General features: G+C 44.1%; 1 long non-coding RNA gene across 1 annotated transcript; it reads left to right on the top strand.

The window, feature by feature from the left end:
* The first annotated feature begins 256 nt into the window (after positions 1 to 256).
* On the top strand, positions 257 to 2,106 carry LOC121582731. The gene is made up of 2 exons (XR_006003397.1): positions 257 to 564; positions 1,523 to 2,106. It is a non-coding gene; the product is annotated as an uncharacterized LOC121582731 (long non-coding RNA).
* The last annotated feature ends 22,311 nt before the right edge of the window (positions 2,107 to 24,417 follow it).

Here is a 24,417-nt window from a genome sequence, read left to right as displayed (position 1 = left end):
AGTTACAGTAACAAACAAGATATTGTGTGTGTATGGCACAGCAAAGACTGAATAATAGCTGAAGAAACAAAGGCGGATGCATGCCTGTTCGCCATACCAGGGTAGTGCGTTAGTGCCCGCTCCTCTCCTGTTAAGTCAGGGTCAATCGATACTACCCTGCAGCTTATCACTGAGGGGAATTAACTGTTTGTCCAAACAACCCCCCTCTGGCTACATAAAGGGAGGGAAAGGGACAGCACCATTCCCAAAGGCTGACTGTCTCTCTATCCACACACCTGCGTCCCTCCACAGACACCACACCTGCGTCAACCCACCACGGACTGCTGCAAACCGGACTGTAGGGCTACCTGGTCTTTACTGAAGAGCGTGGAGCCCTGGGACGGGACTGGGGAGAAGGAGTCAGAGGATGTGTCTGAAATGGCACCCTATGTTCATATAAGGAATAGGGTGCCAATTTGGACACAACCAGAGAGAGAGAGAGAGCAGCCCTGTCCTGGGGCCTACATAGAGGGAGTGGAATGGGGAGAGAGAATCCAAGGCGGTCAACCGACAAGTAGTCTCATGGTGAGTTACCGTAGGATCTAAAGGAGCACATGACATCTAATGGTAGTCAAAACTAACACAAGTCTACATAATCAAGGAGAGGGAATAGGTGTTCCCTCTCCAGAAGAGGCATACTGCATGGACTGGTCACACTTTTACCCATGTCCATTGTGACCAGTGTGTCTGTCTGCTCCATCTGGCTAGCAGCAGGTTTATTCATGTTCCTGAAATGAGCCTTAGTGCAGTTGGGTGAATGGTCATAGCAGCTCATAGTGTGAGGAGAAATAGGCTTTTACACAGCAGACCTGTTTATCCTAGGATACATGTATCTACTAAATTTTTACATATGCTCTTATCCAGAGCGACTTACAGGAGCAATTAGGGTTAAGTGCCTTGCCAAGGGCACATCAACAGATTCATCAATTAGACGGCTCTGGGATTCGAACCAGCAACCAGCCCAATGCTCTTAACCACTACGCTACCTGCCACCCTACTACAGTATAAAGCAAAGGGTGATCATAACAACAAGGGTCATAATATATCCATGTCTGGTAGCAGGCTTATATTTCTTGTGTTGTTCAGATTTTCATTTTAGCAGAAAGTCTTATCCAGTGCGATTTAAGAACTTAAGTAGGTGTGATAAAATACCACTATCAGTGCAAGCAAAAGGTGTTTGTTTACATGCAGCATTATTATTATGCCAACATTGAGACCAAAGTGCATGTTGTGTGTACAGTTATGTGGCGGTGTCATCAGTCTAAGCTTTCGTAGGTGGTAGTTTGTACATTGAAACTCAGCCAACGGGCTATGAAATGCACCAGGAAGAAATCTATTATAATTCTCTCTCTCTCGCTCTCTCGCTCTCTCTCTCTCTCTCTCTCTCTCTCTCTCTCTCTCTCTCTCTCTCTCTCTCTCTCTCTCTCTCTCTCTCTCTCTCTCTCTCTCTCTCTCTCTCTCTCTCTCTCTCTCTCTCTCTCAGGTATTCCCTCCCTCCCGCCATCCTTATCCTCTGAAGCTGTGGAGTGTGACAATGGTGTTTGTGTCCTCTGCAATCAAACGCCATTATCACACTAAATAGCTACGGTTAGAGGAGAACAGCATCACCGTGGCCCTGAGGTCACTCAAACAGAGATACTGATGGTGAAGTATGGACCATGGTTTTGCCTTATTCTCTCCACATGCCTTGCATGTTGTTGTAGCTGGTTTGGACTCTACATTGGTCACATGCTGACTGAAAGGTAAGTAATAAAAATAGAAGTGTGATACCGTGACAAAACATGAAGCTTCAGATGCTTGCTGACCCATTTCCCTCTCTGCCTACATGTGAGGTGATAATGTGTTACTAATGCAAAGATGTGATCTTTTAGGGACCAAAATACATTAACCATTTTGTTTCATGTGATTCAGGAGGAAAACTGTATTGCGTGCTGTGCTGTCTGTGTTGTCATTGAAACCAACACAAAACATTCTAAAAGTGTAAACCTGAGGGTTGATGTCCAGTTTAATGACTGTAGGACCTTTCACAACTCTGAAGTTTAAATTACAATAAAGTCATTGAATGCAGCTGATGAGTTTCTGTTTTCAATGAGTATCACTAGTCCGAAAAATAACACTTCCTGGGACAAAAATGTGGGAGGCTATAGTGTAAATGTGGCCAATCAGAAGAGGGGAGAATAAAAGTTACAAGTTGCAGCTCACTCAGTTTGTGGAAAGCTGCAGCCAGTGCACGTGTGCATACGCACGCACGCACACGCACACACACACACACACACACGCACACGCACACACACACACACACACACACACACACACACACACACACACACACACACACACACACACACACACACACACACACAGTATTTACTCCCTCTCTGCCACTTGAGCCAGGGTACACACACCCTCACCTTGGACTAGCAGGTTTATAAGGTAGACGTCAGTAATAGGGCCTGTATTCATTACAGAACTCACATTCACTTGAAAGAGCCACGCCCCCAAAAATCACAAGATAATATCTAACTAATCTCAAACATCAATCAAGGCTCCAAAGAAGTATTACTCTCTATTAGGAATAGGCAGTATCCGATTACATATAACCCAATATCCCAAAGGTGATTTGAATAATTTGTTTGGAATTGTGTGAATGAATACCTCAGAGAGGATAACTCAGACATGGCATGTACATCTCAGAGAGAGACGGTTGTATGACATGTATACTGTAGCCTCTCTGAGGCAGACAGCAGTGTTAGCATAGCAGACATTCTGGCCAGGCCAAACTGATCAGGCAGCTGGCTTGGGATGTCAAGAGGAGGTGCTCTCAGGGGGCGCAGTGGTATACTCTCACTCTGACTGGTCCCCTGTCTTCTGGTACTGTACTAAAGACTTGTAGTATTTTAGTTGCAAGTAATATAGTACCATCAAGTAACACAACAGGTGAACCTCAGCAATATTGGGAGGAGCTATTCTCTGTCAAAAAAGACCTGCGTTAGATTTTTTTTTTTTTATGCACCAGACATGAAAAGAAGTGGGGGAAAAATGCCAGTTGAGCAGAAATCAGTAGGTAAAAATATATAGTAGCAAACAAATATACATCTTACTGTAAATACATTAATTTCAAAGACATCTAATGGCAACACAAAAAAACTAACATTAACACAAATACATATATATATTTTCATGAATCATGTACAGACAATATCCATAAAGTTGTAGTCCTATGACATATATTTCATATTTTTATTTGCAATCTCTATATTCTTATATTACACAATATTTCATTACTACAATTATGTTTGACACATTTCTTGAATCAAATGTGTTAAATGTGTCATTAAAAGTAAAAAGAACACAAAAAAATAAACATACAAAACATATTTTAAAAGAAACAACATACCCTAAAGCTATAATACCCCATAAAGTAAGACATCACATAAACTGTTACAGAGGGACTATACTGCCCAGTGTTAATAACCATCACAGCTTTACTGTACCATGACCTGTTGAAACATTCTTCTCATCACCGAGATGGAAAACCTACTCAACTGAAGTAGACAAGCCCTTATTTGACACAGCAGCAGCTCTCTAGGTAGTTGATTGACAAGTTCAAGATACAATCCAGACATCCTCTCTCCATCCATCCATTTGTCCATCCATCTATCAGTCTGTCCATCCATCCATACTTCCATTGACCCAACAGTCTCTGTATACACTCCCGATAGACAAACACATATCCAGGTAGCATCCTTGTGTGTTGTAGATCAGGTTTATTCTTGGGACCATCTTCCCATTATCAAACTTATTAGCTTTATTTTCAGGTGTCCCTTGCAAAACACATTTATATCTCAATGAGAAAACCTATTACCAAATGTTAAAGAAAAATCCATAACGCCTATCATTTAAAAGCCACCCTAATATCAGGAGTTGCTCTTCAGGATGGGTCCGAAAGCCTTTTTCTTTAGGGCAGGTTGGATTGGCTTTGGTTTGGGGGCAACAGCCTTTTTGGGCTTCGGTTGTAAAGACTTGAGTCCAAGGATCTCACAGTACTTTTTGCATAGATGCAAAGCTTTGAACTGATCAATGAAAGACGTGGAACAGTTCCCCTTGAATCCCTTGTATCTAGAAAGACAGAGATATTGCATATAGGTTAATTAGTCATATTGTACTGCACACACTACATACAATGTTTTTATGATTTGATTAAAATCATCAGATATTGTATTTTCGTTTCTCATACTCACCCTTTCTTAAAGGTGGCTATTCCGACATCTGTTAATCTCATGCCAACCCCTAGAATGAAATGAGATAATCACTTTTTATAGCAGCAGTTGTCACAAATTGTGTATACAGTTAGATACTATTTCTATCTACCACTTTCATTGCACTGCTGTAAGTACAGTAGCTAGGCTGAACCTTGTCTATGCAGCACTACTGTACCTAAACTACCGGTCAAAGGTTTTAGAACACCTACTCATTCAAGGGTTTTTCTTTATTTTTACTATTCTCTACATTGTAAAATAATAGTGAAGACATCAAAACTATGGAATAACACATTAGGAATCATGTAGTAACCAAAAAAGTGTTAAACAAATCAAAATATATTTTATATTTGAGATTCTTCAAAGTAAACACCCTTTGCCTTGATGACAGCGTTGCACACTCTTGGCATTATCTCAGCTTCATGAGGTAGCCATCTGAAATGTGTTTCAATTAACAGGTGTTCCTTGTTAAAAGTTAATTTGTGGAATTTCTTTATTTCTTAATGCGTTTGAGCCAATCAGTTGTGTTGTGACAAGGTAGGGGGGTATACAGAACATACCCCTATTTGGTAAAAGACCAAGTCCATATTATGGCAAGAACAGCTCAAATAAGCAAAGATAAACGACAGTCCATCCTTACTTTAAGACATGAAGGAACATTTCAAGTTCAAGTTTCAAGTTTCATCAAGTGCAGTCGCAAAAACCATCAAGCACTATGATGAAACTGGCTCTCATGAGGACCGCCACAGGAATGTAAGACCCAGAGTTATCTCTGCTGCAGAGGATAAATTCCTTAGAGTTACCAGCCTCAGAAATTGCAGTCCAAATGAATGCTTCACGGAGTTGAAGTAACAGACACATCTCAACATCAACTGGTCAGAGGAGACTGTGTGAATCAGGCATTCATGGTCGAATTGCTGCAAAGAAACCACTACTAAAGGTTACCAATAATAAGAAGAGACTTGCTTGGGCTAAGAAACAAGAGCAATGGACATTAGACCGGTAGAAATGTGTCCTTTGGTCTGGAGTCCAAATTGGAGATTTTTGGTTCCAACCTCCGTGTCTTTGTGAGACGCGGTGTGGGTGAACAGATGATCTCCGCATGTGTATTTCCCACCGTAAAGCATGGAGGAGGATGTGTTGTGGTGTGGGGGTGCTTTGCTGGTGACACTGTCAGTGATTTATTTAGAATTCAAGGCACACTTAACCAGCATGGCTACCACAACATTCTGCAGCGATACGCATCCCATCTGGTTTGGGCTTAGTGGGACTATCATTTGTTTTTCAACAGGACAATGACCCAACACACCTCCAGGCTGTATAAGGCCTATTTTACCAAGAAGGAGAGCGATGGAGTGCTGCATCCGATGACCTGGCCTCCACAATCCCCCGACCTCAACCAAATTGAGATGGTTTGGGATGAGTCGGACTGCAGAGTGAAGGAAAAGCCAACAAGACTGTTAGAAAAGCATTCCAGGTGAAGCTGGTTGAGAGAATGCCAAATGCAAAGGGTGGCTATTTGAAGAATCTCAAATATAAAATATATTTTGATTTGTTTAACACTTTTTTGGTTACAACATGATTCCATATGTGTTATTTCATGTTTTTATACAATGTAGAAAATAGTAAAAATAAAGAATAACCCTTGAATGAGTAGGTGTTCTAAAACTTTTGACTGGTAGTGTATATTTTTCGTAGCTGTCTATTTACCACCACAAACCGATGCTGGCACTAAGACTGCATGCAATGAGCTGTATAAGGCCATAAGCAAACAGGAAAACGGTCATCCAGAGGCAGTGCTCCTAGTGGCCGGGGACTTTAATGCAGGGAAACTTAAATCAATTTTCCCTCATTTCTATCAGCATGTTACATGTGCAACCAGAGGAAAAACAACTCTAGACCACCTTTACTCCACACACAGTGACGCATAGAAAAATCTCCCTCGCCCTCCATTTGGCAAATCTGAGCATAACTCTATCCTCCTGATTCCTGCTTACAAGCAAAAACTAAAGCAGGAAGCACCAGTGACTCGGTCAATAAAGAAGTGGTCAGATGACGCAGATGCTAAGCTACAGGACTGTTATGGTAGCACAGACTGGAATATGTTCCGGGTACACCACATCAGTCACTGGCTTCATCAATAAGTGCATCGATTACATTGTCTCCACAGTGACCGTACGTCATACCCCAAACCGAAGCCATGGATTACAGGCAAAATCCGCACTGAGCTAAAGGGTAGAGCTGCCGCTTTCAAGGAGCTGGACACTAACCCGGACGCTTATAAGAAATCCCGCTATGCCCTCCGGCGAACCATAAAACAGGCAAAGTGTCAATACAGGACTAACACTGAATCGTACTACACCGGCTCGAACGCTCGTCTGATGTGGCAGGGCTTGCAAACTATTACAGACTACAAAGGGAAACACAGCCGCGAGCTGCCCAGTGACAAGAGCCTACCAGACAATCTAAATGCCCTCAAAGCTCACTTCGAGGCAAGCAACACTGACGCATGCATGAGAGCATCAGCTGTTCCAGACGACTGTGTGATCACGCTCTCCGTAGCCGATGTGAGTAAGACCTTTAAACAGGTCAACATTCACAAGGCCACAGGGCCAGACGGATTACCAGGACATGTACTTTGAGCATGCGCAGACCAACTGGCAAGTGTCTTCACTGACATTTTCAACCTCTCCCTGTCTGTGTCTGTAATACCAACATGTTTCAAGCACACCACCATAGTCCCGTGCCCAAGAACACTAAGTTAACCTGCCTAAATGACTACCGACCCGTAGCACTCACGTCGGTAGCCATGAAGTGCATTGAAAGGCTGGTCATGGCTCACATCAACACGATTATCCCAGAAAATCTAGACCCACTCCAATTTGCATACTGCCCCAACTGATCCACAGATGATGCAATCTCTATTGCGTTAAACACTGCCCTTTCACACCTGAACAAAAGGAACACCTACGTGAGAATGCTATTCATTGACTACAGCTTAGCGTTCAACACCATAGTACCCTCAAAGTTCACCTCCCTCTGCAACTGGATCCTGGACTTCCTGACGGGCCGCCCCCAGGTGGTGAGGGTAGGTAACAACACATCCGCCATGCTGATCCTCAACACGGGTGCCCCTCAGGGGTGCATGCTCAGTCCCCTCCTGTACTCCCTGTTCACCCATGACTGCATGGCCAAGTTGACTCCAACACCATCATTAAGTTTGCCGACAACACAACAGTGGTAGGCCTGATCACCGACAACGATGAGACAGCCTATAGGGAGCAGGTCAGAGACCTGGCTGTGTGGTGCCAGGATAACAAACTCTCCCTCAACGTGATCAAGACAAAGGAGATGATTGTGGACTACAGGAAAAGGAGGACCGTGCAGGTTGAGAGCTTCAAATTCCTTCGTGTCCACATCACAACAAACTATTATGGTCCAAACACACCAAGACAGTCGTGAAGAGGGCATTACAAAGCCTATTCCCCCTCAAGAGACTGAAAAGATTTGGCATGGGTCCTCAGATCCTCAAAAAGTTCTACACCTAGATCATCGACAGCATCCTGACTGGTTGCATCACCGCCTGGTATGGCAAGCTCGGCCTCCGACTGCAAGACATTACAGAGGGTAGTGTGTACGGCCCAGTACATCACTGAGGCCAAGCTTCCTGCCATCCAGGACCTCTATACCAGGCTGTGTCAGAGGAAGGCCAAAAAATTGCCAAAGACTCCAGCCACCTTAGTCATAGACTGTTCTCTCTGCTACCGCACGGCAAGCAGTACCGGAGAGTCAAGTCTAGGTCCAAAAGGCTTCTTAACAGCTTCTACCCCTGATGAGGTGTTTTCAGTAAACGATGAGATAAACAACGTTAATCACAAATATGACAAACATGTAGTCAGGATTAAACATGGGTACTCTCTGTTGCTGGGCAAGAACTTAATTGGTTCCTTTCACTGGGTTTGTGTGTGTGTGTGAAATGGGGATATGACCTCGGGTCGAATTCCTCGCTCTTACCTAATCCACGGCTGTCCTACCTTATCAGTGACTGAAACCAGACTGTTTCCGTTTGCCTCTCTCCTCTGACAAAGTCCTGAGAGCGGAGCCAGAGTTCAGACTAAACATGAGTAATTACAGCATGACAGGAGGAAAGAGAGGAGTTGGGTTTGGGTATGTTTGAGAGATTGAGTGTTGACCTGTCATGTCCAACAATCAATCTCCAGGTCAAGCCAGGGTGAGCCGGGGTTGAACAGAGTTTAAACTGAACATGATTATTTATACATGACAAAGCTTGATTGGTCACACCACCAACAGGGGTGGGGGAACCCAAGAGGGAGGGGTTTTAAGCTCAAATGTACATTATGTAAAATTACTATATAAACTGAGAGCTGGGAGGTGGACATTCAGATGTTTTGCAAACCACCTCGGCTTTGTCTATTTGTAATAAAATCTATCTTAATTCTACAAAAACTCTGAAATACTTTGGTTCTTTGATCAGTATAAGGACGAATTTGCCACATCATATTGGCACCCCAGATGGGACTGGAAAAATAGACAATAACGGGTACTGCGCATCTGAAGAAGTCCGAACGAATCACACATAACGGTGGCCACTGTAACAAGAGGTAAGCAACGTTCTTACTTTAGACATAGAAATTGTGTGATTCGCTCAGCTGATTTTGAATGACAGGTACCGGGTCTCTCCAGGATTAAGGGCTAAATTTAGGAGAAGTGCAGAGTTTTTGTTGGAATGAGAAATAAGCATGCATGCAATGTTGTTGATAATTGATGTTTAAGGAGGCTAGAAGACACACAGGCTAGTAGACAAGCAGGCTAGCAGAGACACAGGCTAGTAGACAAGCAGGCTAGTAGACAAGAAGGCTAACAGAGACGCAGGCTAGTAGACAAGCAGGCTAGCAGACACGCAGGCGAAAGCAATCTGTTCATCTTGGTCAACTGGTCTGACTCAATTAGGGAATTCAATTCATCGAGGTCACTTGATTGTTTGTCTAATGCATTTGTTCAATTCGTCTGATTCATTTGTTCGTCTTGCTGGCCATTCTGTTCGATTCATGTCGGCACGAGCGGCTGTCAGTGTGTCTGTGTGTCCTGATCAGAAGGGGATCAGAAGGTGTGTCCGTGTCCTGATCAGAAGGGGATCAGAAGGAGTGTGTGTCTTTACCAGGAGGGGTATGAGAAATCCTGTTAGAGGAACAGGTCGCAGGTACCGGTGTGTTTGTGTGAGGTCTAGACATTGTATTTCCGCCAGTCATTCAGGGTGGAGTTAGGCTATTATAGCTCGGTGAGACCGATCCCTGCATGTTTCCCAAATTTGGAAACCTTAGAGGAGATTCAGGATTATGGTAAAATGGGTTATAGTAAAATGTTAATGTGATAGATTGGACATTCCAAGTTTGGGCCCTGTTATAGAAGAAAATATTCCTGCAAGTTATATGAATATTGATTGTGTGTTGGGAAAGCGTTGTGTGAATGTGATATGAGAATATGGGAATGAGTTTTAATCTGAAGTTTGGATAATAACATATAGAAATATTTATAATAAAATGATTGAGATTTGGATAATAAGCTTTTGATATAAGTTATCTTGGGGTTCCGTAAGTCACGGCCCATCATAGAATATCATGGGGAGGTATTAAGAATGGGATGTTATGTAAGGAAGTGGGTCCGGGTAACTAAAAGTTGTTTTTGGTTCTGCTGGGAGTAGATTGTGATAAGTGGATGTGTGGCAATGGAGAATCGTTTAAAAAAGGGATTGTTTGATGTGAGTACCTAAGGATTTCTAATTTTCTATGTGGATTATGTGAATATATGAAATTATGATTAATTGTATGTGTGTAAGCGATTACTAGAGATTTGGTAAAGTAATAATTGGAATATTATTCGTATACAATATGTTAACACCAAAACGTAGATGTACGTTAGGTATGAGAAACAATAAATAAATGTTTTCGGAGTTGGTGCCATTTATGGATCATGTGATAGAGATAAGGTTTAAGGAATAAACTGCCCATAAGGAGTGGAATTTATAACATAGTACAAAGCAAATTTAGGGTTTCCATTAAATAAATTATCATTGAGGAGCTATGGTGAGGAAGTGAAGGAATTTCATTATCGATCAGATGTTAAGACGACAAACCATTGAATTGGGTTATTTGCGGGATTCAATAGCATTGGGTCAATTGCATAGAGTAAAGTATGGGTTTCCGAGTGTAATTCAACTGTTGGTATGTGTTGCTTAGACAGATACTGCAGCCAGTGTTTGTTTTGTGATGTAGACTGGACGATTTAGCAGCTTGTTTGTTTCAAATTGAAAGACTCACTTATTTAACAGGAATAGCGAGACGATTTCGAGGTAGTCATTTTTTGCATCGCGTAATGGTTTGCTAGCTTAAACGACTGAGAATGGTGTCGTAATGTCAATCAATAGATTGAATATTAATAATATGGATATGAATTGAATGTATGATCGTCCAAAAACAGTAGATGTTTGTTTTACTACCTGTAGCCTAATTAGATGGGACAGTTACCTAAATCTACTGACTTCTAATAATAGCGTACTGGCAGTTGCGATAGAGCTGTGGCCATGATCTTAATTGATAACATTATCGGAAAGGGGCACAATCTAAAGCAGTGTCTAGTGTTGAGAGAGTTTTGGTGGGTTATTCCGAAATGAGCGACAGCAATGGGGAGGCAAGTAGGCACAAATAGGAACAGTAAGAACAAATGGGCACAAATAGAATTACCCAAATTGGTACATGAAATTCGAAGGTGGGGGCGCAGACTGGGACAAAAGAAAGCAGTCAAACCACGATTATTAAAACAGTGGTGGGCGTAAGAAATAGCAATAACATAGAAGGTAGGAGAATTTAGGATATGAACTAGGCGTCCAGATATAGACAAGTAAAAGAGAAAAACTAACGAGGAAAAGTTAGGGAATAAATGCCAAGACGAAGATTAGAACGAGAACCAGACGCATTTAAGTATAGGATAAGGGGATATACAATAGTGGATTAAACAGTGACAGGAAACATAAAAATAATAACGTATGATATAGACATACTGAAAGACAGGAAAATAAGGTATAGGAACATATATTAGGGATACCTAGAGTACGAAAATGGAAACGTAGGTATATTTGAGAAAATAGTCACGTGAATATTATTAGGGGAAAATAGGGGGTGGTCTAGTGACCTAAAACTGAATAGACTACTGGGAAAATACCTAAGGACAGGAGAGTGAGGGGGTATTTTATAGTTTTGAGATAAGATAAGGGTAAGATAAACAAATAAAACTAAGAATATAATACCGAAGCACAGGGAAGTGAATGTGTTATCTTAATGGGAAGTGGAGCACGGGGACAAAGATAATAAAATAATATTAAAAGGAGGAGCACAAGGGATAAAAACGCATTTTTGGAAAGAAGCAGAGTATGAAGATATATTAGGGAGAAAGATACCATTAACTGAGGAATATAAAAACTTTTAGCTGAGATCGCTAACAGAAATGACACATTTAGCAGAAGCAAGAGAAGAGTGGCCATGTATAGATTGGGCTGGGATAGTAGGAAGGAATTGGACAAAAGGTTGTATTTTCTAATAATCCCAATAGATGAACAGGTTGAACCTTGGCTGACATTAGGGGAAGAGCTACGGGCATAAGAGGGAAAGGGCATACAGAAAAACAATAGGAGAACCTCAATTAGAAGTGTCTATAAGTATTGAGAGAAGTTCAGTGGGTTAGTCCAAAATGAGTGACAATAATAAGAGAACAATTAGCCCTGTGTAGCTCAGTTGGTAGAGCATGGCGCTTGCAATGCCAGGGTTGTGGGTTCGATTCCCACGGGGGGCCAGTATGAAAATATATGCACTCACTAACTGTAAGTCGATCTGGATAAGGGTGTCTGCTAAATGTCAAATGTACGCAGTGGGATATTTGAAGCAGAGGTGTGAATCGGAAAAGTTATTTGACAATTTCTAATTATTATTACTCAATGCTATAGTTTGAGTAACACCAGTGATTTATGCAAACAGTTAATGAATTCTAAAACGATAATCTGTTACATTGAACAGTGGATGGCAGGTAGTTTTGACTATTAAGATGGTAGGGCAGCACCAACCTTTTGTAGGTTCTGGATTGATTAAACAACACATTTATATTTTCATTAAATCAACGCAACAGGTTGCAATGATTAGATTACCGGAAAGTGGTTATGGGTTTGTTATTTTTTTGGTGTATATTCCACTTAATGAAACGTGGTATTATCTGATGTGTCTTGAGTGGGTGTCTTTCTTCTACGATTGATGGAAGTCCCCTACAGTATGAATGTTAAGGGAGATGTAGGAGACCACGTCTCAAACAACATTTTAATAGATGCTTGGGTTCAAATATCACTGATTCCTTACACTGAGAAATTGACTGTATTTACGACAGGGAAAGTATTACATTTAGTGGGGTTAGAGAATCCTTGCGAGAGTCAAAGATAATGGATTCTGAAAGGTGACATGTAAATTGGCAGTATATATGGGCGACAGCACGAATGATGGTTACAAATAGTCAAACGTTGTATCACGCTGCATTTAAACAATCGCTGAAGGGGGTGAATTTGAGGGTTTTGTGTTGTAGTGAATTGTTATGGGCGTCGAATGACGAGAACACTGATAGGCCAGACCATCATCACATTAGTATTTTGGTAGAGAGGGACCACAAGGCATGTGGGGAAGTACAACCAGCGAAACAAGTGTGTTCTGACTTTCTGGTGAGGCCTGATCACCCTCACTAGAGACTCTAAAACGCTGAGTGAGATTTAAATGTAATATGTAAACACTGATAATTATGAAGGAGGTTATAGATCATAGCCGTATTTGTGATTCGGACCATGACAAGGACAGAGAAAGAGCGCTAGCCTTGAATAAGGGAAATTTGTCAATTTTACTATTTCCCTGAATTACCTTATGGGATACAATTAAGTTAAGATATTATCAAAGGTTGTCATTCTAATTTCATTTATTATTTTGGTTTAACAGGCAATGTTGTTGTTTTATTTTTTTGAACGCATGAATCACGATGTGAGTCATGTGTCCAAAGGGGGGAATTACTGGTCCCCTGGGGCCTTTTGGTAAATATGCAAATTGTATTAAGAATATGAGCAGTAGTAATGAATGTGTTATGGGTTAGATGGAATGTTTTATGTGCAAATGTATTTGTGCAAGAGGGCCTGTCTATGAGACTAGTGGACTAAAACGAGTTGCAAGAACGAGTTGCAAGAATGTGCACTTCCTAATCTCAAGGCTTCTCCTGACTGATAAGAAGACATTGTACAGTAGCATACTGTGTCTCACCTAACAATGTTCTTAAAACTTTCTTCCCATGGGTGAAGGCAACTCTGCCCAACTGAGCAGGAGAATGTGAGCATTGTCTGTGCCCTGGAGACTATGTGGCGGTAAAAGACTACAGAAGAAAGAGCTGGAAAGACCCTAGGTGGAGGGGCCTGTACCAGGTGTTACTGGCTACCTCAATGATGGTGAAAGTGGCAGAGACAGATACTTAGATCCATGTGTCCCACCGTAGGAGTGTTCCAACCCTAGGAGAGGAAGATGGCGCCACCATTGGGTAGCATTGTTTTCTTTTGTGTCTGTCTGTGTTTGTGTCTTTGCAGCAGTGACTCCGAGCTTCCCTATTGGTAAGCTGCCAGAAGGACACTCTCCGCAGACCAATGTCGATGGATTGAGAGGGACCCTAGTGACGGAAGAAGGTTCAGAGCTAATGGGACCATTAATCATCACCCAGGCTACACCAACGGCTGTACGGATAGAGGGGAGATTGACCTGGTATCATCTAAACCACTGTACCAGAGTACCACGAGGAAACCGAGGGCCAGACCTTCAAGACCTCCCAGACCTACAAGAACTCCAAGAGATCCTAGACCTCCAAGATATTCCAGACATCCAAGACGCACCAGATATCCCCATCATTGATTTCTCTGCCCTTGACTAGTCCCCCTAAGAGTAAGTGGAATGGCACACTGACAATAGTAAAGAGCAAAAGAACAAGACAGAGAAGAGAAACAGATATGATTAAAATGTATATTCCTGCACAAGCAGGAACCATAACTAAAATACAAAAAGGGATCACTATTAAAGTATGAGGGTCAAATGGTTATTGGTGTGGGAGGAACCAGCACAAGAATTATGGGGAAATCACATGGGGTAACTGTGACCTTAAGATAATAAAATAAAAAGACAGGTGGATCATAGACATAAGGATAACAGCCCAAGACGTAGATAAACAATTTGATGTAGTACCTATAAGTGCTACATGTCACGATCGTCTGATGAATGAACGGACCAAAGCGCAGCGCGTTGAGTGAACATAATGACTTTAATGAATAAAGCACGTAAATACAAAACAAACGACGATTCGTGAAGTCCTCTGCTAAACTAACAGAAACGGAACAATAACCCACAATGCCCACAAGAAAACATACAGAATAAATATGGCTCCCAATCAGAGATAACGAGCCGACAGCTGACACTCGTTACCTCCGATTGGGAGTCATATGACTAATCAACATAAAACCCAAACCTAGAAATGAAACAACTAGATCCCACATAGAAATACACCCAACAGAAAATGACAACCCTGGCTCACAACTAAGAGTCCCGGAGCCAGAACGTCACAGTACCCCCTAAAGGCGCGGACTGCGACCGCGCCCTCCACAACCCCACAATAGGGGAGGGCTGGGTGGGTGTTGCTCCACGGAGGCGGTTCCGGCTCCGGGCTTGACCACCACCCCACTATAGTTACTACCCGCCTTCTTAACCTCCTCCCAATGACCACCCTCCACTTAAACCCACCTGGATTAAGGGGCAGCACCGGACTAAGAGGCAGCACCAGGCTAAGGGACAGCACCGGACTAAGGGGCAGCACTGGACTAAGGGGCAGCACTGGACTAAGGGGCAGCACCTGACTAAATGGCGGATCCTGGCTGGCTGGCTCTGGCGGATCCTGGCTGGACGGCTCTGGCGGATCCTGGCTGGACGGCTCTGGCGGATCCTGGCTGGACGGCTCATGGCTGGCTGACGGATCTGGCTGCTCGCGGCTGGCTGACGGATCTGGCTGCTCATGGCTGGCTGACGGATCTGGCTGCTCATGGCTGGCGGAAGGCTCTGGCTGATCCTGTCTGGCGGAAGGCTCTGGCTGCTCCTGTCTGGCGGAAGGCTCTGGCTGATCCGGTCTGGACGGAAGGCTCTGGCTGCTCCTGTCTGGCGGAAGGCTCTGGCTGATCCTGTCTGGCGGAAGGCTCTGGCTGATCCTGTCTGGCGGAAGGCTCTGGCTGATCCTGTCTGGCGGAAGGCTCTGGCTGATCCTGTCTGGCGGAGAGCTCTAGCGGCTCCGGTCTGGCGGACGGCTCTGAAGGCTCATGGCAGACGGGCGGCTTTGCAGGCTCAGTACAGACGGGCAGTTCAGACGGCGTTGGGCAGACGGACAGTTCAGATGGCGTTGGGCAGACGGGCAGTTCAGGCGCCCGTTGGGCAGACGGGCAGTTCAGACGGGCGTTGGGCAGACGGACAGTTCAGGCGCCCGTTGGGCAGACGGGCAGTTCAGACGGCGTTGGGCAGACGGACAGTTCAGACGGGCGTTGGGCAGACGGGCAGTTCAGGCGCCCGTTGGGCAGACGGGCAGTTCAGACGGGCGTTGGGCAGACGGACAGTTCAGGCGCCGTTGGGCAGACGGGCAGTTCAGACGGCGTTGGGCAGACGGACAGTTCAGGCCCCGTTGCAGACGGCAGACTCTGGCCGTCTGAGGCGCACCCGTAGGCCTGGTGCGTGGTGCCGGAACTGGAGGTACCGGGCTGAGGACACGCATCTCAGGGCTAGTGCGGGGAGAAGCAACAGGGCATGCTTGGCCCTGGGGGACGCACCGTAGGCCTGATGCGTGGTGCCGGAACTGGAGGTACCGGGCTGAGGACACGCATCTCAGGGCTAGTGCGGGAAGCAGCAACAGGGCATGCTTGGCCCTGGGGGACGCACATAAGGCCTAGTGCGGAGAGCAGCAACAGGGCATGCTGGACCCTGGGGACGCACATAAGGCCTAGTGCGGAGAACAGGAACAGGCCGGGCTGGGCTGGCGACCGCGCACCGTATCCCTGGTGCGAGAGGCCGGAACAGGCCGGGCCGGGCTGGCGAGCGCGCACCGTATCCCTGGTGCGTGGAGTAGGAACAGGCCGGGCTGGGCTGGCGACGCGCACCGTATCCCCTGGTGCAGTGGCCGGAACAGGCCGGGCCGGGCTGGCGGCGCACCGTATCCCTGGTGCGTGGAGTAGGAACAGGCCGGGCTGAGCTGGCGACGCCGCACCGTATCCCTGGTGCGAGTGGCCGGAACAGGCCGGACCGGGCTGGCGAAGCGCACCCTATCCCTGGTGCTTGGAGTAGGAACAGGCCGGTCCGTACCGGGAACACACACCACTGGCCTCAACCGAGGATCAGGAACGGGCCGGACCGGACTGGCAACACACATCAGTCTTTCACGCCGTGCCACAAACACTTCCCTCCCTCTACTCGCCAATGGCTCCCGTACTCCGTTAGCCTTCTCTCCTTTTCTCCCTGTGGCAGCCTCCTGCTGCCCAGCCGCTCTGCCATGTGCCCCCCAAAAATGTTTTGGGGTTGCCTCCCCGTCCTTCCGACGATGGCCCTGCCGATGCCGTTGCTCCTCTCGCCGTCGCCTCTCCACCGTCTCGCTCCATGGTCGGCGATCCATACCATCCAGGATCTCCTCCCAAGTCCAGGACCCTTTACCGTCCAACAGTTCCTCCCATGTCCAGACCCTTTGCTCCTGGACGCGCTGCTTGGTCCTTTTGTGGTGGGTTATTCTGTCACGATCGTCTGATGAATGAACGGACCAAAGCGCAGCGCGTTGAGTGAACATAATGACTTTAATGAATAAAGCACGTAAATACAAAACAAACGACGATTCGTGAAGTCCTCTGCTAAACTAACAGAAACGGAACAATAACCCACAATGCCCACAAGAAAACATACAGAATAAATATGGCTCCCAATCAGAGATAACGAGCCGACAGCTGACACTCGTTACCTCCGATTGGGAGTCATATGACTAATCAACATAAAACCCAAACCTAGAAATGAAACAACTAGATCCCACATAGAAATACACCCAACAGAAAATGACAACCCTGGCTCACAACTAAGAGTCCCGGAGCCAGAACGTCACACTACATTTCCAGGGGGCAGGGTTGTTGAAGTAGTTATTCCTTGGGAAAGTGCACTAAACCCCTTATATATTAGAGCCCCACCAGACGCAGAAGAAAGGGAATGGAAGGAGGCACTAAACAATGACTGGTATAGATGGGCACAATATACTACATTAAAATTAAAGAAAGAAAACGGTTTAATATGCACTTCATCTCCTTTAAAATAATTAACAGTAGTTCCAAATCCCCACAGTTACCAGGACTGTGCTATGTTCAACTACAACTTCTGTCATCTAAGGAACTCGGAAAGACTGGGTTCTAATTGATGAAAAGTTATCCTGTAAAGATCATATTCAATTTGTCTGCAGCAAAGTGATGAAATCTGTTGGTATTATCATAAAGATTAGTGGTTTGGTTCATCAGGCTTGCTTCCTAACTCTTTACTATAGCTTAATTTACCCATACAGTGCCTTGCAAAAGTATTCATCCCCCTTGGCATTTTTCCTATTTTGTTGCATTACAGCCTGTCATTTAAATGGATTTTTATTTGGATTTCATGTAATGGACATACACAAAATAGTCAAAATTGGTGAAGTAACTTGTTTCAAAAAATTATACAAAATAAGTAACGGAAAAGTGGTGTGTGCATATGTATTCACCCCCTTTGCTATGAAGCCCCTAAATAAGATCTGATGCAACCAATTACCTTCAAAAGACACATAATTAGTTAAATAAAGTCCACCTGTGTGCAATATAAGTGTCACATGATCTGTCACATGAGCTCAGTATATATACACATGTTCTGAAAGGCCCCAGAGTCTGAAACACCACTAAGCAAGGGGCAACACCAAGCAAGCGGCACCATGAAGACCAAGGAGCTCTCCAAACAGGTCAGGGACAAAGTTGTGGAGAAGTACAGATCAGGGTTGGGTTATAAAAAAAGATCAGAAACTTTGAACATCCCACGGAGCACCATTAAATCCATTATTAAAAAATGGAAAGAATATGGCACCACAACAAACCTGCCAAGAGAGGGCTGCCCACCAAAACTCACAGACCAGGCAAGGAGGGCATTAATCAGAGAGGCAACAAAGAGACCAAAGATAACCCTGAAGGAGCTGCAAAGCCCCACAACGGAGATTGGAGTATCTGTCCATAGGACAACTTTAAGCCGTACACTCCACAGAGCTGGCCTTTACAGAGGAGTGGCCAGAAAAAATAAGCAAACACGTTTGGTGTTTGCCAAAAGGCATGTGGGAGACTCCCCAAACATATGGAAGAAGGTACTCTGGTCAGATGAGACTAAAATTGAACTTTTTGGCCATCAAGGAAAACACTATGTCTGGCACAAACACAACACCTCTCATCACCCCGAGAACACCATCCCCACAGTGAAGCATGGTGGTGGCAGCATCATGCTGTGGGGATGTTTTTCATCGGCAGGGACTGGGAAACTGATCAGAATTTAAGGAATGATGGATGCCGCTAAATACAGGGAAATTCTTGAGGGAAACCTGTTTCAGTTTTCCAGAGACTTGAGACTGGGACGGAGGTTCACCTTCCAGCAGGACAATGACCCTAAGCATACTGCTAAAGCAACACTCGAGTGGTTTAAGGGGAAACATTTAAATGTCTTGGAATGGCCTAGTCAAAACCCAGACCTCAATCTAATTGAGAATCTGTGGTATGACTTAAAGATTGCTGTACACCAGCGGAACCCATCCAACTTGAAGGAGCTGGAGCAGTTTTTCCTTGAAGAATGGGCAAAAATCCCAGTGGCTAGATGTGCCAAGCTTATAGAGACATACCCCAAGAGACTTGCAGCTGTAATTGCTGCAAAAGGTGGCTCTACAAAGTATTGACTTTGGGGGGGTGAATAGTTATGCATGCTCAAGTTTTCTTATTTCTTGTTTGTTTCGCAATAAAAAATATTTTGCATCTTCAAAGTGGTAGGCATGTTGTGTAAATCTAACAATACAAACCTCCCAAAAATCCATTTTAATTCCAGGTTGTAAGGCAACAAAATAGGAAAAATGCCAAGGGGGGTGAATACTTTCGCAAGCCACAGTATCTCATTTACTGTAATATTGTCTGGGCCAGTACATATGCCTCCTACTTACACAAATTACTCACCATACAAAATACATTTGCAAGACTAGCCACCTCCTCTAATTACCTGTCTCCATCTGCACCTTTGTTTAAGAAACTCAATATCCTGTTTATTTACGACAATAATGTACACCAATTACACATTTTCATTTACAAATACGAATACCTCCCAGACAGTTTACCTAAACCCTTCAATGGATTCTTCCAGGTTAATTCTGAAATCCATCTATATAACAAAAGACACTGCGATAACCTTCACCCTCCCGACTGCCGCACCTCACATACTAAATTTTCTATCAGATACACAGGGACCATACTCTGGAATTATTTTCTTCACATTGCCAAAACCTCATCATCCCTCAATAACTTCATGCGAAGACTGGGGGTTATTAGCCTGATGAACCAAACTACTCAGTAATCTCCTCCGTATAGCCCAATTCTCACACACTCACATCCACACATGCACACACACATTTAAACAAAACACATACTGTTTATAATTTTTTGTTATTGCTGATCAGTTCATTTGTACATTTATGATTAGTGGGTTTTGTTATCTGTTTTAACAAACCTTTTTTATTTTTGTACTTATGTATTGTATATAGTTTTTTGTGGAGTGGTTTTTATGTAAGCCCTTGAGCTTCCAACCATACCTGCACACTGTTTATAATTTATTTGTTTTTGATCTGTATTATTGTTTATCACTTGTTTTCTTTGGTGCAAATAAATTAAATAATTAAACCTATGCTTAAGGTAAGGGTTAAGGTTAGGGTTATGGTTTAGGGCAGGGACATCCCAAGGATTCCAGTTAGCACTGACCATAAACATCTAGGAGCTATGGATGCAATGACTGGCCATCCATTATATAAAAAGTATATTTCTAACCATGTTTTGAGGCTATACAGTGTTTGTTTTCAGTTAGAATGGCTATAGCCTATGGCACTGAGATGTACTGTCTGTACAAGTCGTCCTATAATTAACGTGGCCACCAGCATATGCCTACAAATCGCTAATGCCATTATATTAAGCCAGGATTGGCCAAAGGACTTAAATTAATATAATTAGTGTGAGTGGGGTTCCAAAAAAAATCTGTAGTAAAATCTAATTCATTTATAGCATAGATTCTCTACGGTCCTTCTCCATCTAATAGCCTAATTGGCCGAATTTTAGCTTGCAAATTCGAGGTGAAATTATTACATTCATAAAAAAATTTTATTCTTCCATCACCTGCTGAATAAAAACCTCACATGGCCCTACTGCTGAAAAAGTTAATCGGGACAGATATGCTGAAGTAGACTCGGCCATTAGCCGGAACCCAGAGTAATATGATTCTGCCAGACTCCGGAAGAGCTCGGCCCGCATAAAGCCGTCCGAGTCGATGCCGAGTCCCCCGAGTCTCAAACGAAATAGGCCCGAACCCACGTGTTGACTGGGAAATGTTTATATCCCAGGACAAATTAGCTAGCAACAGACCTTTCCCCAAATTAATATAGTTGGTTCAGAGTTATTTTTGATATTTCAACCTGCGTGTCCTAATTGCGTCTGGTGTGGATGGACAAAATCAACATTGCGTGCTCCGTGTAGTCAGCATGTAACCCATCAAACCAAGCACCACAGTATCTAAACATTCCAGCAGAATCAGCGCAACTTTCCTCTGGGCCTACCTCCAGCAGCTCTGCTTCCCCTCCTTCCGACCCCAAGCTCTATGGCGTCATTTTTGTCTCACAATTCAAAGAAGCAGGGAGGAATGTCGAGAACGTGGAGAACAATGTTGATCGCGCATGGAGAGAGTTGAGATAAAAATTGTTGAAGGCGCAGAGTATCATGTTGAGGCGCTGAGAGATAGTTGAGAGCACAAAGAAAAATGTGTGTGCCCAGAAAGTGGAATTGGGCGCATGAAATTAAGTGTCGAGCACATATCTCCCTGCTCATGGTATACTTGCCTGCCCTCTCCTGGTATACTTGCCTGCACTCTTTCAAAATTCACCTGCGCTTGCTCGAAATGATCTCTGTGAGCTCGCAAATCTACAATGACATGGTACTGAAATATGACTGACAGCCTTATTGACAAATTATAGCACTGCTTTAATTGATTGGCTAGCTAAATCAAATTGTATTTGCCACATGCGCCGAATACAACAGGTGTAGACATTACAGTGAAATGCTTACTTACAAGCCCTTAACCAACCATGCATTTTTAAAAGTTTTTTTTTTAAATAAAAAAAATAAAAGCAAATAACTAAAGAGCAGCAGTAAAGTAAAATAACAGTAGGGAGGCTATAAACAGGGGGGTACCGGTACAGAGTCAATGTGCGGGGGCACCGGCTAGTCGAGATAATTGAGGTAATATGTACATGTGGGTAGAGTTAAAGTGATTATGCATAAATAATAAACAGAGTAGCAGCAGCGTAAAGGAGGGGGGAGGTGTGGGGGGGCAGTGCAAATGGTCCAGGTAGCAATGATTAGCTGTTCAGGAGTCTTATGGCTTGGGGGTAGAAGCTGTTGAGAAGCCTTTTGGACCTAGACTTGGCTCTCCGGTACCGCTTGCCATGTGGTAGCAGAGAGAACAGTCTATGACTAGGGTGGCTGGAGTATTTGACAATTTTGAGGGCCTTCCTCTGACACCACCTGGTATAGAGGTCCTGGATGGCAGGAAGCTTGGCCCCAGTGATGTACTGGGCCGTAAGCACTACCCTCTGTAGTGCCTTGCGGTCGGAGGCCGAGCAGTTGCCATACCAGGCGGTGATGCAACCAGTCAGGATGCTCTCGATGGTGCAGCTGTAGAACTTTTTGAGGATCTGAGGACCCATGCCAAATCTTTTCAGTCTCCTGAGGGGGAATAGGCTTTGTCGTGCCCTCTTCACGACTGTCTTGGTGTGTTTGGAACATGATAGTTTGTTGGTGATGTGGACAGCAAGGAACTTGAAGCTCTCAACCTGTTCCACTACAGCCCCGTCGATGAGAATGGGGGCGTGCTCAGTCCTCTTTTTTTCCCTGTAGTCCACAATCATCTCCTGGAAGGCGGAACGTTTACATATCTAGGTAGCTAGCCAGGTTGCAACATGGCGGACCCCCAGCAAGGCGCTTCTTCTCAGGTAAGAAAGCATAATGCCATTTCAACATGTTTTTGATTTCATTAGATATCTGTAGATATCTGTAATGGTAACAGTTGCACGTTTTGTCACAGTATTGTTTTGAACGTTCGTTTTAGGACTGATTCTGTCTAAAGTGCATTACTATGTCTTGAAAACACAATTACAAATAAATAATTCATAGGAAAACCTTTTATCATCAATTTGATGTTGCCAGATAGACTTTAGATGCAGTGTAACATTAACTAGGTAACTAAGATTGAGGGGAGACCACAAGATTTTAGCTAGCTAATGTTAGCATTGCTAGCTAATTTTTACGAACTTTGCTAGCTAATGACAACATTGCCATCTGTCTAAAGTAAATGTTACGACATGATGATGATGGTTGTTTCCTACTAAATATTTGCCTACTTTAGCAATGACATATTTCCAAACCATTACAGTATAGCGTAATTTATACGAAACAGTCATTAGTTCCCGTTCAGTCATTAGACCCTGTGGCTGTGGCGTCTAGAGCCATTCCTTCAGATTTAGTCTCACTCAATGATCTAATGTCGCCCATATACTCAATAGAACATGGATAAAGTCAAGTGTCTGAGTAGCTATAGGAGTGTAGACTGCTGCTGTCAAGATGTAACAGAACATCTTGGCTAATTTGAGTTTTTCTACAGCGGCAGATAAGAGGAGATGTAAAGTCGGCCACGAGGAACCTCATTCAGGTTATTAGAGGTGTGATTAGATGTTTAAACAGAAGGCCCGGCCAATGGGAGGTCACGGGTGAGGGCTTGGGGGTCAGAGAGAGTGGGTGAGTCTGTTTAACATGGCCACTGCTCTACGTTCACAATGGATTCGTCTTTGCAACTTTTCTAATGGACAACTTCCCCAAACACACTTCTCACATTGAGTTGCTGCGTCTTTAACACATCCATTTGTCTGAATTAAAGGCCCCCTTATAGTCCTTAATACACACACAGAGATAGATACATACTGTATAACAGCCACACTAGGCTTAAAAAGCGCTAACAACATAGAGTACATGCTGTCACAAACTCCTGTCACCTCCTGCGACTCGACCTGTTGTTTCGGCCTGTTGTTTCAGACGTTTTGTTTTGTTTTATTTTCATTTTGTTCAAAAGTGTTTGTGTCAACACCTGCTACCAACTGGTTGCAATGGAGCCCGCTTCGCCTGGAATAGCTAACAAACGTTTCCAGCGCTGTAGAAGCTGTGTTTATTACGCTCTTGTCCCGGACAAAATTGACGGTCCGGAGTTCCAATGTGGAAATTGTTTGCTTGTGGAGGTATACAGCAATGAGGTGGCTATCCTTAGCAAGCACATTTCAATTATGCGTAAACTTATGGGGAAATCGCAAATTGAAACTTTCTCATTCTCAACTCCTGTGGCTGGACACCGCTCGGGCCTGATGGATGTATCCCCGCCTTGTCATCTGTCCCTATCCGAATGGCCTGTGCTACCTGGAACTTGCCTACCAAGGAAGTCATCTCCATCTGCTTCTCCTCCTCCATCTTGTAGTGGAGTAGACAGAGAACAGCAAGAGGATTGTTCCAATCAGCGCTGGTCCCATTTCATAAGTCGTGGAAACCGAAGGCAGTGGCATGCTGCTAAGCGGAATGGAGCATCTGCGAGAGGTTCGGAGCAGATTGACATGAGGAATAACTTTGCCACACTGG

The sequence above is a fragment of the Coregonus clupeaformis genome, chromosome 15, assembly GCF_020615455.1.
Source record: "Coregonus clupeaformis isolate EN_2021a chromosome 15, ASM2061545v1, whole genome shotgun sequence".
Lineage (NCBI taxonomy): Eukaryota > Metazoa > Chordata > Actinopteri > Salmoniformes > Salmonidae > Coregonus > Coregonus clupeaformis.
This window is presented reverse-complemented; position numbering and strand designations above follow the sequence as displayed.